Genomic DNA, 14,473 nt, shown 5'->3' on the forward strand with positions numbered 1-14,473 from the left:
ACCCCATTTTACTGTGCGCCTGTTATTGGATAGGGTCAAACCAGTACCCTCATCATCTTCTCCTGTGTTAGCTGAGTCTACTTCTTGTTGCCCTGGATATACCAACTCCAGGCGTAACACGTTGTGGTCACTGTCAGCTCTCTCGACTACCCTGAAATCAATGACCTTCGACTACATCCGGGTTTCCACCATGATGTAGTCGATTCGGGACTCTTGCCCCTTTTTGTTGTAGGTACACACTGACGGGCTATCGGACGCTGAGCGTCCATTACAAGCCCTAAGGGAGTTGTTTAATACCAGGGCTGTAATCTGAGTAGCCAAGGGGGACCACACCTTGGGGCGTGGGGACTGGCATTGGGGAATCGCCCAGTAGTCATCCTCTCCCAAAAGGGCACCTTCGCTACTTCCAAAAAATGGCTCAAATTGACAGTTCACATCCCCTGCAACCAAAAGCCTGAAATCCCCTGGCAATGTACTCAAGAATTGGGATAGATCATCGATTGTGGTGGACTCAAGGCCCTGCCGTACTGGCCTCGAATAAACATTCACAACCGCCAGTCCATACCCGTTGGACCATTTTAGGACTAGACACTGCACATCATCTGAATCAGTGGGCATACGTTCCACCACACAACCCAGGTGAAGAGCAACCGATATAGCCAGCCCCCCAGATGGTCTTCCTTTCCCTCCCCACCTTGCAGGTACATAAAAGGTGGCAAATCCCACTCTAGAGTGTTCCTCCCTGGCCCAAGTTTCCTGGAACAGACATAAATCCATCTGGTCTACCAGGGAGCCCCACTCTGTACAATGTAGCTTGTTTGTAATACCCGCCACGTTCCAGTTGATTACGTTCTCCAAGGAGCCCGATGTTGTCTAAAAGAAAAAAAGAAAATACCTCAGTTAAAGATGTGTTCTGCTGCACTCCAGAGCTCTTATCTGTTTTTCATGTATTGTGGAACATAGCATTATCTACCCCAACTCAACTGATCAACAGATTTATTGTTGGCATGGTACATGCAGTGCAGTGCAGTGCAATATACTCATCACCAGTGGTAGCCACATGGCAATCATATTCGGCAATTGCAGCAAATACATGCATAAAGTGCATCATGCACATTGTATTTGACATGTGTTTGCAAAACAAAATCTTCTTGATAAGCCAAAGTAAAAATAATGATATAAATAATTGTTTTAATTGCCTTTACTGGTTTTTAGGTACATAATACAGCTGCATCAAGTATTGTAAGATAATGATGAAACATGTATGGTGAGTACAGTCTGTAAAGGACAAGTAGAGTGCAATATACATAGCCAGCAGTAATGAATACATTGAGGTTATGTTGGTTGTGGTGAAGAAGCGGGGGGGGTATTCAGTCGCGTCTTTGTCTAGAGTGTGTACGTATACACGGAATGACGACCAAATATCCCTGGGGCATGATGCAAGGGGTTGTAGATTGCCATAGTCTCCCCGCATGTTTTCGCTTCTGCTCATGCTTTCGAGTCACTCTTTAACAGTAGGAGGTCTGGGCCCACCTTAGCTCAGGAATATTTCCCTCATGCCAAGTAATAATGCAACAGAAACCAGACAGCAGATTGCCTGGGGTATGTCATAGGTGTAACCTAACTGGGCAACCATTGGATTGGGAGCCATCTTGTAGTCTGTCATGTTGGAGATCTGGATATATACATTTTCTCAATAGTGAGCAATCACCGGACATGTCCATGTTAGGTGGGCAAAATCGGTTCCAGGGTATGACATTTCAGACATTTATCGGGTCTGGGGGTTTGAACTTTGCAATATCTGCTGGGGAGAAATAGCACATGTGGAAATATTTAAAGTGTATCCATTTATGTTTTTGGTTAATGGAAATGCGTTTTATTTGTGCGCAGCAGTAGCCCCATATTTGGGCTGCAATAGGAGCCCCAAGTTCCTTCTCCCAGACCTTCCGCACCCGGGATGTTATGTCTGGTTTTAGGACCAGGGAATCATGGTATAACCTAAATGTCATATGTCCGCCATCTGATGCCTCAATCACTACAGACAAGGGTGAGAAGTCTTCTGGAGGGATTGGATAGGTGGGTATAAGAGATTTAAAGCAGCTCTGGAGCCTTTTAAAGACGGAGAGGTCCATTTACGATGCATGTGGAGGCCACATGTCGCCTTATAATTGTATGACGTGTCCATTGCGGAACAGGTCACCAAGGGTGGACATTAAGTGTCTGTGAAGTGTATGTTTGACCAATGTCTCCTTGTGGGTGGTATCCAGGGATTATCTGCGATGGGGATGACGTCGGAGTACAGGGGACCATGGCCAGCAGGTTGTGGAGACTGTCTGTATGTCCAAATATTTTAATGGGATGCCCCGCGGCAGTATCTGTGAGTGGAGGAAGCCGTCCAGCTGAGCGCGTTCCGGGCATATGTATGGTATGCGCGCGTCAGGGTGGTACCAATGATATGTGTAGGTACAGAGGCAGATGTCAGGTACCGCAAGGCCTCCATGCTTATTGGAAAGTGTCAATGTCTCCCAGCGCACCCGGGAGTGCCCCCCACCCAGGTCAGTCACAGCAGAATGCCACGTAGATTGCCAAAGAAGGATTGTGGGAGCAGGATGGGTGTGTTGGTGAACAGATATAAAAAGCATGGTAGCACCACCATTTTAAGAATAGCCACACGTCCCATCTATGAAATAGGCAATTTTATGTATTGGTCAAATTGTGCGTTCAGGGTGGCCATTGCCGGTCCATAATTGCGCTGGAGGACCTCATCTCTATCCCTATGTATTTGGATACCCAAATATTTAGTGCAGTCAGTGGTCCATCTGAGGGGGTATTCCGTCGGTGGGATTGGGTGGCATCCGTGAGTGGGAAGACCTCCGACTATGCCCAGTTGATGCAGAGTCCTGAAAGTCGACCATAGCTGTCTATCTCCTGCATGAGCGGGGGTAGGTTATACCTGGGGTGTCGCTTAAACAGGAAAATTTTGTCTGCGTATAGCGATAGTAGCAATGGGCCATATGTAAGTTGCATTCCACTGTGTATGTGTCTGTCCTCTTTTAAAAGAGACTTTTGAGATACATTTCAAGACTGAAAGAGTGGTCTATTAAGTTGAGAACGCATTGCTCAGCTGTTTTGCACTTTGAGAAAATTATTGAGCAGTATTGGCAATTGTTTCGTTGTTTATAAATGTGGCGTAGCCTTACTGCGCTTAAGCCAAACCCTTTTTTGTTCAAGAGTCTTGTTTAGAAGTGGCACCACTTGGCATGGTGACATACCACCGTCCAAGATTGGGGGTCAGCTCAATGCAATTTCCAGCAATTTTATTGCTGCTCATTTGTCTTCCCAGTCTTAGAGTTAGTGGTGACTCCTCTGCCTGGAACAATGCCTTGACCGCACAATAATTTACCTGAATGAAGGAAGGGCATCTGTTTCTTGTTGGCTGGTGTATTACTGTTCACTGCTAATCCTGGCCCTAAGTTTCAACTTCACAGAATGTTCTCCATGGCTAAGTCACTGTACCTGGATATCTGGTAGCTGTATGACAACAGGGATGACCGCAAACCTCTTTTTAGGTATCTTGCTGCAAATTGTGGCAGTCCATAGTTCAAAATCCTATAGGATGAAAAGAGGTAAGATATGTTGCCAATGGTTTTCTTTCTCAACTTAAAACCTACATTACTACTATTCTTTTACACAAAACATAGCTATAAATATGCTGAAACAGGCTCAATTACTTGTATGTAAATGCAGATTTTAGAAGGTGCTCAGCATTTCTTAACATGAGATTGTGAAACAGTGCATCATTAGTAGAGCAAGCAGCATTTCGTTTGTCAATGAATGAAAGCCATTAAAACACCAAACATGTGCCTAAAAGCTGGTTGTGTCTGTAGCTTGGCTTTTGGCAACTGTGTACATTTAAAAATAGAGACATTTCCACTGAATGAACAGAACTGGGTTAACATTTAAATTAGCAGCACTGCAAAATCAGTCCTAAAACTATACTACTAGAGGCTTGATGTGGAATTGTATTGTAATATTGGCAATATCGGTACATTTGCTACTCAAACTCTATGTGGCAGATCTGGGAAATACACTTTTCAACTACTGCTCTTTCCACTCAAATTTAGGAGGACAATTAACACTGATTCTTCAATATGCAGACATTGTCCTGCTAGGCAAGACCAGTTCAGAATTGTAATTAATGTATCTGAGCTTCATTCTTCTTGGGATCTCAATAAGATAAGAATAAATTCAGATAAAAATAATATCCTAATCTTTGGCATAAAAGTTTTAAAAAAAACGGGATCTGACATCTGAATGGTCAATCAGTGGTGAGAGCAGTCTTGTACAAGTGTTTGGGAGTCTGCATCCTCCGCAGTTAGCAAAAATCTAACTGAAGTGACCTTTCCTAAAGCTACCATTTTAAAAAGATTTTTAGTTATAACATTTTATGAAATATACAGGCAGAGAGCAGTAAGTATATAAAGGGAATAGGTGTATTCATCACTCCAAGAAATGAAAAAGAAACACATTTTGTAACCACAAATGGCATAGCAAGGACATCATAACACCCAACCCCAAATCATCCCTCATGTCCATAAGCTGGGAAATATCACACACTGTGGTTGGAGCAATGCAGGGTGGCTAACCGACTCATGAATACCTAACAGCAGCATCTTCCACTATACTAATCACTCAATTCCCAACAATTAAATGGAAGCACATTACACAGTGTTGAGGATTGGCAGATAAATGCGTAGGGGTTCCAAGACATTTTTTGGTTTTAACACCATGGGAAGGGTGTCAGCATGGGTCACAACCCATTCCACAAGGTGTGATATCTTTTAGCTAGTCTTAAAAATGGGGTGCTTTGCAACTACTCAGTGCCATTGCCACTCGCTGCTTAGCAAGCAATATCATCGTAGAAAATTAGCTGTTCATTTTATATTGGCTATAGAAATGGTGTTTAATAACTACACATTTTAGGTGGGTCTGTTAGAAGATCTGTGCTGAATGACAGCCCATAGGCTGAAATCCTATGTAACTGACATAGATTTAAAAACCTGTGTTCACATTTCTTGCTCCACATTCTAAAATCCACAGGGATGTTATTTTGTTGAACTGTAACAAAGTTTTAAATGACAAGCAATATTTAGTCTATTGACCATAGTGGACCTTATTAAACCTATATTAAAATGAGTCTTCAAAATGACCTAACTTTACTAGAGTTTTACATTGTACTGGTAAAACAAGTTTGCTGTTCCACTAATCCCATACCAACTTGTTAATTTTTGCCTGATGTGCCAAGGATTGGTGCAGTATTGTTTTATGAAAATTTGTAAATGAAAGTAAGATACCTCATAATACATGATTTAAGCAGCTTGGTAAGGAAACTCACATTACTTTAAAAGAAAATCTTCATGACTCGGCGATGGATGGTTGAGTTGATGTGCTACTTTGTAAAATCTTCGTTATGCATTGATAAAACAACATATATACTTTATAAATAACAGAAAGAAATATCCAAACTCATCTATATTATGGTTATATTTTTGTACTGTGAGACTGATGCACAGACACTAAGGTAGTTTTAGAATAGAAATGCAGAAGCACAAGTATGGCTTGCAGGTGTGAATTTAAAGATCTCATATACAAGTAGGAAAATGTCAAAATTGTGCATTTGGATACAACATTTTCAGAAAATAAGTGTGATCTTATCAAAACACTTTACCCACATGTGGACTAATGGGTCAGTGAAAGTACAAAATGCTAAATTGTTGATTTTACAAGATAAATCCTGCTCATTCAATCAATCAATCAATCAATGCATTTATATAGCGCACTACTCACCCGGAGGGTCTCAAGGCGCTTGGGGAGGGGGGGTCCGCTACTGCTCGAACAGCCAGGTCTTGAGCTGCTTCCTGAAGGCGAGGTGGTCTTGGGTCAGGCGGAGGTGGGTCGGGAGGGAGTTCCAGGTCTTGGCGGCCAGGTAGGAGAAGGACCTTCCTCCTGTGGTGGCTCTTCGGATGCGGGGGACGGCGGCGAGGGCGTGGCTGGTCGATCGAAGCTGGCGTGTGGGAGTGTAGAAGTTGAGGCGGCTGTTGAGGTATCTTGGGCCTTGGTTGTGTAGGGCTTTGTGTGCGTGGGTGAGGAGACGGAAGGTGATTCTCTTGTTGACCGGGAGCCAGTGCAGGTCTCTCAGGTGTCCGGAAATGTGGCTGAGTCGGGGAATGTCGAGGATGAGTCTTGCTGAGGCGTTCTGGATCCGCTGGAGTCTCTTCTGGAGTTTGGCAGTGGTTCCGGCGTAGAGGGAGTTGCCGTAGTCCAGCCGGCTGGTGACGAGGGCCTGGCTTACCGTCTTCCTGGTCTCGGTGGGGATCCACCGGAAGATCTTACGTAGCATGCGCAGGATGTTGAAGCACGACAAGGAGACGGCGTTGACTTGTCTGGTCATGGAGAGGGAGGAGTCCAGGATGAAGCCCAGGTTGCGTGCGTGGTCTGTGGGTTTGGGTGCGCTGCCCAGGGCGGTGGGCCACCAGGAGTCGTCCCATGCGGAGGGTGAAGAGCCCAGGATGAGGACTTCCGTCTTGTCTGAGCTCAGTTTCAGGCGGCTGTTCATCATCCACTCGGCTACGTCTGTCATCCCTTCGTGTAGGTTGGCTCTGGCGGTGGCGGGGTCGTTGGTGAGGGAGAGGATCAGCTGGGTGTCGTCGGCGTAGGAGATGATGTTGAGGTTGTGTTGGCGTGCGATGGCCGCAAGGGGGCTCATGTAGACGTTGAAGAGGGTGGGGCTGAGAGATGATCCTTGTGGTACGCCGCAGATGACTTCGGTGGCCTTGGATTTGAACGGGGGGAGGGGGACTCTCTGTGTCCTTCCGGCGAGGAAGGAGATGATCCATTCTAGTGCCTTTTCTTGGATACCGACGTTGCTGAGGCGCTGCACTAGGGTGCGGTTGCAGACAGTGTCGAATGCCGCGGAGAGGTCCAGGAGGATGAGGGACGCAGTTTCCCCGTTGTCATTAACCATCTTTCACACTGATCTCAACAGATACTGTAATTAGCCATTAGTTATACAAAGTCAGGGCTTTTCAGAAATCATATAATATCATGTGAATCATGTTATTCATAGAACAAATGGCAGAGCTTTTCAGTACTGACCTGTATCATTGAGGTTGAGAGTCTATGTCCATGGCTAGGTCTTGGTAAACAGTCAAAATGTGATGACAAGTCAAAGACATTTTTCAGAAATACCCATAACTGCAAATTGAAACAAAGTAAATTGATCATTGTCTCAAGTATATGACTGTCTAAAGAGCTTATGTCTATTATTTTGGTTGTAGGGAAGGGGGCATCAACTACACATTTACAATATTTTTCAAACAGAAAACTTAATTATTTTGAAGTTCAAAATGCTTCTAGAAAGTGGTCAGAATATCTATAGAATTGGGATGAGATGATATTAAGCAGTGCATCATCAGGAAATCAAGAAATATTTTTGCTTGCAAACCCATTAAATTGAAGCCATTGTAAATCAACAATACAACTAAAGAAGGTTTTCTTCTGTACCTGGGTGTATGACCGCTTGAGTTGGAAAATGATGACCCTTCGACCTTTCATGTTAGGCGTGAATAATGAATGAGCTGTACTGGCTGTCTCAGCCCCTAGTTTGAAATCCTATACAATAATAAGAGATTAAAAACCTGAGTTTACATATTAATGCTTCACATTCCAAAATCCACACTACGGGGCAGATTTACAAGCTCTTTATGCCACTTTTGCATCACTTGCAACATGGGAAAAGTGACGCAAAAGTTGCGCAGGGGCTTGTAAATCTGCCCCTACCTTTTTATCTTTAGACCACATAAAGTGGTTAAAATAAAAGACTGACTACTCCAATGTATTTGATCTCATTTGACCTTATTTTCAATCTGTCTTCAAATGGGTTTTCAAAATTGCATCACCGGCCAGGAAATTTGCATTTGTTGGATTTCCAAAAGTGATTTATTTAGGATGAACGTTTTGTAGGTTACAAAAAATATAAAAACATACCTACTGTGGCACATGTTCCATGAATTGATACTGTGTTATCCTCAAAAAAGTCAAAATGTAGAATAAATCTTTTAAACAAATTGGTATTGGAACAAGCAATAATTCAGAGAATTTTAACATTTAAAAGTTCATATCATACTTTGAAAAAAAGTCTGAAAAATCATTGAGGGAAAACTACTTTCTCAATTTATAGAAAGAAAAGTACAGCTCATCTATTCTTAATTGTGCAAACAATACTGTTTTTTGCACCATAGGTTAGGTTTAGAAAAGCATTGCATGAGCAAAAACATGTTGTGTTTGCAGGAATTTGAAGGTGCTCAACTAGTTAAAAGGCCCAGGTGTTAGTATTTGGTCTCTGAATGATCTGGACATATGTGTGACTTTGACACCTATGGTCTATGGTACTAAAAGATGCACATTGTCAGCTCGATTCACAAAGGTAAAGCTAGACCAAACGTCTAACTTAGACCAAAAGTCTAATTTTACTACATTTCAGTATTCTCAAAGGTAAGTTCCCACTAGTAACTTTACTATTAGTAAACTTGCTAATAGTAAAGTTACTAGTAGTAATGTTAGTGCTAGTAAAATTACTAGTAGCAACTTATTTTTGTGAATAGTAAAGTTCGAATTTTGGTCTAACATTACCTTTTGTGAATTAGGCCATTAGACTTTAAGTCTAAACTTAGACTTAAGGTCTAAACTTAGACTTAAGGTCTAAACTTAGACTTAAGGTGTAAAGTTATACTTCAAACATAAAGTAAGACGTCAGTTGTAAAGTTAGACTTTGGTCTAAAGTCATACTTCAGGTCTAAGTTTACCTTTGTGAATCAGGCCCTCATTGTGTAGATCCTCCTCATGCACTCGCTTGTACGTTATCACAAATTAATTGTGCATGGGCCCGCAGATGCATGTAGGTCCAAGCGAGTTGTCTAGTCTTAGTGAGACACTACGCATGTTCAGAGAACATACATAATATTGGATGAATTGCTTACCTTAATGTTTGGCCAGTGTGTTGGTCGGACAGCAAGAGCACTTCCCGTGCTCATGCTAGGGTTCTCAGTCAACATTTTTGGGTAACTTGTGCCATGCAACTGTTTGAAATCCTAAATAATAAAATACAAATGAACAAACCTTCACTTGGTTTGGAGCAAATGTAAAACCATACCAAACTTCTTTTCCTTCACATTGAATGGCATGGCAAAACAATTTTCAGACTGGAGTACTTTAAATCTCTTTAACTTGATTACACTTAATTGTAAGCCTACTTCACACTTATTTTAAGCTTAATTTAAAGTCTTCCAATACATAGTGAATTTCTGTCAGGTACATAGAAATGTATATTTCCCAAATATATTTGTGAAAAAGCCTTTATTCCAGTTAATTCAATTGTAGTGGTGTGTCACTGAACTAATTGTCAGATGTTCTAGTCATGTTCCACATGCAAGTCTTTAAAAATCTGTTAATATGCATATTTCTTTAAAATACATGCCATATACAATGTGCAAACAAAATCTACATTTCTTCAGTAATGGAGAGATTTTGACATGAGACACCATTGTATGAGAAAGAATGTGTGCCTTGTTTTGCGAACAGTTTTGTAAAAATATATTTATAAGAGAGCAACACATTGGAAAAATGTTGAATTATATGTTAAAGGGAAATCCTTAGATTTGTGGAGTAAGCTACGAATCCTGCATTTCCATGTCTTGCATTGTTGAAGTATCTGCCATCATCGTTATCTTAAATTAATTCTGGGGGCAGACTCTCAACAACAGAATTCTTTAATGGAGAATTTTGCACTTCCTTTTCATTGGGTTATAATCTATTGCTACTGAAATCTTTTTGATGCGTGGCTCTATTAGAGAAATGCTAAAATGAATAATAGGATTCAAACACAGTAACTCACTGCTCTGACCTAGAAACTATTGTTAACAAAAAGTGTTACTCACTATTGCTACGTTACAAAGGAATTCTAGGCTGCTCTGACTGGGCTCTCTACGAGCCTGTCAAAACAGTGCTGGAAACCACACAGGATAGCTTCTGAAAGAAATGGCATATTTTAGACATGTAAGAGAGGCCATGTGATTTATGGTTCACCCATTAATCCTCTTCTCCTACATACATAGCAAATGAAAACAGGTTTAGATGATTTGGGGGCCATACATATTCTAAAATTATAGATGGATAAGAGGTGAATCATAGGGTTGTTTTTCACCTTGGGGTTTTGAGCGACTCCATAGACAAGTAAAGCTTCACTCTTGATGTTTGGTTGTTTTAACTCAGAACCCCTCTGTGAAAAACACCCCCATCATTTCCAGTTACCCATCTAGAATTCTCTATAAATAATGCCCTGTTGTCCCTATTTAGAGAAGTTTGGTAATCTTTGATCTTTTCAAATCATTTGTCATTAGATGACCCCTATAAGTGCAGAACCTTCAGTAGATCCTAAAGCTTTTTACAATTACCACTGATGGTCACAGGTGCAAGAAGGAGCAGGCCACGTGATAAAAAGATTCAAAGAAAAAACCCATGCTCCCTGCCAGTCGTAAGAAGACTCAGCACCAAAAAGAAGTTCACAGAAGCATGACAGGCATTCCGATTTTTGCCTTTCCTTACACAATGTCTCCCAAGTTTGCCACAAGGTGCCAGGACTGCTTGAAGAGTTGGGAACAGCTGTTGGCTTAGGGGTAAGGGTGTAAGAAATGTAACAAGAATCATACTCCATGTAGTCAGTGTATGCTTCTAATATCCAAGAAAACTTAGAACTTCACAAGATAAATGATACACACTAGCCACCTTTTTCAGCGATATTAACAGACATACACATTTATCATCAGATGTGCATATATATCTAGTAACTTTCTTGAAATCAAACTAAGACAGATTTGCATATGGCTGGGTCTAATCTGAGGTGGCATGGTGGGAAGAAGAAGGATGGGTTAGAATGCTACTCAGTGAATGTCAGTGGTAAGACTCATAGTAAGCATCCTCCCATCACCTTTTGTGTGTTTCATGTATCACCCTAACTGGCTGAGTGTATGTCCAGACATGGGTCTCTTGCTCACTGTCCTAGTAGAACCAAGCTACATGTGAATGAACAGCCCCAATCAGGGCAAATCTAGTCTTGGGTTGCTTGTGTTGTAGTTCAGAGAGGACCTGGCTTGGCAATTTGGGCTAGACTGTTCCTTTTGTAACAGGGTGAAGACTGATTTAATATGGCTGGGTCTAATCTGAGGTGGCAGCATTTTGGGCAAAAGAACGACGGCTTGGAATACTACCCGATCATTTGCCAGTGGTGAGACTTATTGCAAACATCCCCTTTGATCCTCGTTTGTGTGTGTGTGATATATTGCCCTAAGTGGCCATGCGTATGCACAGATATGGGTCCCTTGCTCTCTGGCCCACTGGAACCCAGCTACACTGGTTTGAAGAGCCCCAATTAGGGTAAAACCGGTTGTGGGCTGCTTGAATTCTGGTCCACAAAAGACCTGGCTGGGCACTTTGGACTGAACGGTTCCTATTGGAGCTTGTTCAAGACTGATTTGCATATGGCTGGGTCTAAGCTGAGGTGGCATGGTGGACAAAAAAATGTTGGGGTTTAATGCTAACCAGAGCTATTACAAGTGGTTACACTTATATCAAGCATATTCCTATCGCCTTTTGTGTGTGTAATGTACTGCTCTAAGTTGCCATGGCTATGCCTAGATGTGGCTCCATGTTTACTGTGCCACTGGACCCAAGCTACACCTGACAGAAGTGCCTCAATCAAGGCAAAACCGTTCTTGGGTTGGGTTTATTCTGGTTCAGAGTATACCCTGTGTTATAATCTCCTGTTCATAAATGTGCAGTACAATTTTACTATACGCCGATATTAATGATGTACCTTGCCAGGAACTTTACTGGTAGTTATATGGGTTGTTTTACATATACTGTTATGCAGGACTTGGTACCTTCCTACACCCCTCCCTTTCCTCCCCCCTGTGGTACGTTCCTTGTCCCTAGAGGCTGCTTTAGAATGTTGACATTGAGGGCATTCTGAGTTGAAGAGAGTGATGTTATGAAGTGTCCTGATAAGCTAACCTGGTGGCACTGTGGAGGTCGTGAATAAAGAAGAAATTATCCTGACATCGTCTGGTTTACTTTTTAACACTGGCGACGAGGATGGGATAATTTCTTCTTTATTAACGACCTCCACAGGGCCACCAGGTTAGCTTATCAGGACACTTCATAACATCGCTCTCCTCAACTCAGAATGCCCTCAATGTCAACATTCTAAAGCAGCCTAGTCTATAGAGCACACAGCTAAATGCATGAAAGAAATAAGACCCAAATCCAATCAGGGGGAACATCCCGGTGTGGAAAGCAATTTAGTGTCAGAAATTGAGGAACCCTCAGAGGAGGAAGAAGTATTAAAGATCAAAGGGGAGAAACACTCCAAGGCGGACAAATCCAAGTTTACTGGGGTTAATAAACTCAAATGTTTCCGTTGTGGCAGCAATAACCATCTAGCCAATAATCCTACATGTCCAGCAATTTCAGCTATGTGCAAGAAGTGTAATAAAAAAGGTCCTCTATCTAGGCTTTGCCATAGTCCTAATACAAAGTATTGGTCCCCTTCTAGTTCTCAAGAGAGTAAAGTACAATCCATAAACAAAATTGTATTCCAAATAAGAGAGTCGGAAGCAGTCAGTCACATAGAGTATCCACAATGTGAGGTCAATATTGAAGGAAAGATGGTCAAAATGTATGCAGACTCTTGTTCGCCATTTACTTTGAATAATATAGCAGACTTTAAAAGTATGAATATATGTGACATAAAGGATTTGTTGGGGGTGGATATCAATCCCCGTAGCTATACTAAAGAATATATTCCAGTGAAGGGTATGATGAACTCCCACATCACTTTTAAAGACCGATCCATCCTAGGCAAGGTGTATATTGTAGAGGAAGGTTCAAACCTACTGGGGTGGCAACACCAAAAAGAACTGGGCATAATACTCAATCCCAACAGCAGTGAGCAAGTCATTTCCATGGACGCACCTAGTTCTAGTGACAAGTGGGTTAAGGATTTCCCGGAGGTATTTTCATCAGAGTTGGGGACTCCTTAAAAACTTGCAACACAAGATTAAACTTAAGCTTAATGCGAAACCTATCACCCACAAAACTAGGCCCATACCACATTTAATGTGGGAACTTCTGAGGGAAGAGCTGAACAAATTACAAAAACTAGGAGTTATCAGGCCTGTAGAGTGCAGTGCATGGGTTTCACCAGTGGTGATAGCTAAGAAGGCCGATAATAGCAGTATAAGATTATGCATAGACCTCAGAGACCTTAATGACAACATCATAGTGGAAAGATTCCTTCTTCCCCGCATCCACGAAGCATTAAGCACCATGGGGGAAGCAAGTTGCTTTAGTGTGCTAGACCTATCAAGCGCATACCACCAGGTGGAACTTCATCCTGAGTCAAGATAACTGACAACTTTCACCACTCCTTTAGGCTCCTTCATGTTCCTCCGCATGCCGTTTGGATTGGCATCCACGGCTGCGGTATTTCAAAAGATCATGAAGCTCATCTTGGAAGGTATTCCTCATACCATATGCTTCCAAGATGATGTTCTGGTATATGGTGCCACTAGAGAGGAACATGATATTTATCTCAAGTAGGTTCTTGATAAATTCAAATAAGCAGGTCTCACGCTCAATGAAAAGAAGTGTAAGATCGGAGTGGAGTCTGTAGATTACTTAGGGCACTCAATATCCTTTTGGAGGCCATAGAAAAAGCCCAAGCTCCCACGAACAAGCAAGAACTGCTGTCTTTCCTTGGATTAGCCGAGTATATGGCAAAGTATGCTAAAAACTTTGTGGACATTGTTGGAAACCTCAGAGATCTCACCAAGAGTCATGCCCAATTCAAATGGTTAGAAGTGCACCAGAGTGCTTTTGAGGCCATCAAGTCAGCTATCCCTAATGCCCCGTATCTGTGTAACTATGATCCTTCAAGGAAAACCATACTTACCACGGAGGCCAGTAATAAAGGGTTAGGTGCCACACTGTCCCAAGTCATCGCAGGCAAAGAAAGAATAGTTGCTTTCGCCTCTCGCACCCTGAGCAGTGCAGAAAAAAACTATTCAGTGATAGAAAAGGAGGCACTAGCCTGTTTATGGGCCGTGAGACACTTTAAATTATTTTAGTCCATGAAGGACACTTAGGGAGAAGCCTCACAAAGAACAGACTCAGGGAGCATTACTGGTTTCCTGGCATGGATTCACAGGTGGGGGGCAAAGTGAAAAACTGCTACGCTTGTGCAAATAGTGACAAATCCAAACATATCCAGAAGGCCCATTATCGCCAGTGTCTATTCCGAGTAAACCATGGGACAACTGGCGTTGGATATCATAGGCCCGATCAACAGAGCAGGTATGAA

General features: G+C 42.2%; 1 long non-coding RNA gene across 1 annotated transcript; it reads right to left on the bottom strand.

The window, feature by feature from the left end:
• Positions 1 to 827: 827 nt before the first annotated feature.
• On the bottom strand, positions 828 to 7,257 carry LOC144783078 (uncharacterized). The gene is made up of 3 exons (XR_013601387.1): positions 7,156 to 7,257; positions 3,517 to 3,609; positions 828 to 873 (listed from the first exon to the last, which is right to left on the bottom strand). It is a non-coding gene; the product is annotated as an uncharacterized LOC144783078 (long non-coding RNA).
• Positions 7,258 to 14,473: the final 7,216 nt, after the last annotated feature.

Source organism: Lissotriton helveticus, chromosome 9 (genome assembly GCF_964261635.1).
Source record: "Lissotriton helveticus chromosome 9, aLisHel1.1, whole genome shotgun sequence".
NCBI classification, from domain to species: Eukaryota; Metazoa; Chordata; class Amphibia; order Caudata; family Salamandridae; genus Lissotriton; species Lissotriton helveticus.